Source organism: Nansenia antarctica (genome assembly GCF_963989245.1).
Source record: "Nansenia antarctica genome assembly, chromosome: 9".
Taxonomy (NCBI): domain Eukaryota; kingdom Metazoa; phylum Chordata; class Actinopteri; order Argentiniformes; family Microstomatidae; genus Nansenia; species Nansenia antarctica.
Genome location: NC_137679.1, coordinates 20,224,139 through 20,226,535, shown reverse-complemented (window position 1 = coordinate 20,226,535; position 2,397 = coordinate 20,224,139).

Genomic DNA, 2,397 nt, shown 5'->3' with positions numbered 1-2,397 from the left:
GGAACAGCTTTGATGAACTGATGAGGAAGATGAAACAGTTCTGTGGAGTGACTAACTATAAAACTGTAAGGAAAGAGTGTACTTCTACAGAAGGAAAGAAAACACCAAATGAGGGAACACTGAAAGGCATCAAACTCTTCGCAGAGTGACATTTCATGACACAGATTTTTGCACTTTTCATTTTGTCCCTGTGGTCAGTTCTCATTTCCTGTTTTAGTCACTCCCCTTTCTCTAATGCACTCAAAGCACAGTGGAGAGGAAGCGTATCCGGACTTGCCTTCAGAAGCTGTGTTATGATGCCCATGGTGGGCACTGGACAAATACACAGCTGATATTGTCCTAGTATAATGGTTCACGCTATTTGTAAGCAATGCCACTAAATCCGTCCAAATTACCTACTGGCATTTCTTTGAAAAGCAGAGTCATGCTCCCCACCGGCATCAACTGAAAGTGAGCTTAGCCTTCATTGAGAGAAGGAGAACACACAATGTCTCACACACCAGAGAGAACACAAAAAAACTTCTTTAGTCATTTCACAGATGACTCATTTACAATATCTGTCCATCCATGGCAGTTTAAACTTTGTGACAACTTAAATGCAGCATAAGCAGATCAGACAGGCATCTGAGTGGACTCCACAGGTCCAGAGAAGGGCTGGTCGCTCTACAAGCAGGTGGAGCCAAAGAGCCAATGAGAGAGAAAGGAGGTTAGAGAGGGACCATCAGGAATGAATGAGACAAAGTGCACAAAACGGGACTGAGCTCGGTGGAGACTGAGAGGTGATGTTAAGGCCCTTTGCTCCTCCGAGAGCTTACAGGATTTAGTGAAGTAAGTCAATACTTAATCACTGACACCTCTGAAATGGAGAGTAACACTGATGGGATCTTGTACACCCAAGGTAGTAGAAGGTATGGTGTCTAGGATTAACAATCTGTGTGTGGTGGAGGACTGGGCGAGGAAGATTCAAGACCAGGTATTACTATTGTTCACTAAGGAGCAGGCTGACTATGCAAAGCACACAATGTCAAGAGGAGTGAAAAGTCACGCCAAGAGAATCTTACCTTGAAGCACAAAGGTGTCAGCACTCCATTCATTACTGATGATCAGAGGGATTATACTCACATACAATTAAGTATGCAAGTGATTTTGAGCCATTTTTGTGTCGTAGAGTCAGAGGATAGGTGAGTGGATACGGTTGATCAGTTGATGTAGGTCAGAGGTAGGTCAGAGGTCCAGGTTTGAATTGGTTACTGATTAAGAGAATGTCCACTATGAACTCACTCTTTTCTTTTTTTTCTTTTTTTTATCCAAATAGCTACTGAAGCAGGGCTGAAGTGCTGAGATAGTATAATAACCTGTGTCCCCAGTGGCTCTCCAGCCCCAGGGTCAGAGACCTAACTAACCCAGGACAGCAGCAGAGGTCCCAGGAACCACAGGGAATGTGTGGTAACCAAACAGACAGTGTAGTGTGTGATCAGCCAGTAGAATATGTTGTTGATTGTGACAAAAAAACACTGAACAAAGTTAACATTGCCTCTCTGTGTTCTTTTACAGTATGTAAACAAACAAATGTTATGTTGTGCCAAAAATAACGCTTTTTTAAATCATGTGTCTTATGTTTCCTTCCACCCAACACTCTAGTGTTGAATGGACCTGACTGACTCAGCATGGAACACTCTGTATATGCTTCGGCCATTATGAAAGCTTCGTATATGCTTTCATAAAGTAGCCTTTCAGATCAAGCTGCCATACTTAACTACCATCACCTCACCTCTGGTGTAATGACACTAAAGACTGTAGACTGGATTTTACTAATATGGAGTCTAGACTAGCTCTGCAGCACTGAACCAGTAAATGGAGGAAAGTGTTGCTGTTGTTGTTTTGTTGTTTTTATTTTTAAACCAAAAACAGAGATTGTTGTGACCTGACCTGACCTGTCCTTCGGAAATAAAAACAATCCATAAGAGATGCAAGGGCTTTCATACAGGCATTATAATACTTCATTACTGATCATAGCTGATTATGATTGGAAATAAATAATAACGTCCAAATTTACAATTTAATAATACCCATTTCATATTCCAAAGATGTATGTCATAGTGCAACATTGTAGTAAATACAAACTTTTGCAACATTATGTTGTGGAATGTAGTGATAAAAGTATTCCCAAACTATTTTTAAGTAAAACAATGCTGTGTCTTATTTAAGTTTGTTCTAGATGTTGAAATGTGTGCGAGGGACTTACAATAACTTTTGATAAAGTAGCTGTGCAAAAAGCATACTGCTGATGGACTGTCCTGATGGCTGAGTGTATATATGTACAGTACATTAGTGTTGAAATGGAGGGGACTCATGTAAAGTGTGTATCATTGTGGTCAATGTGCAAAACCAGCAAAC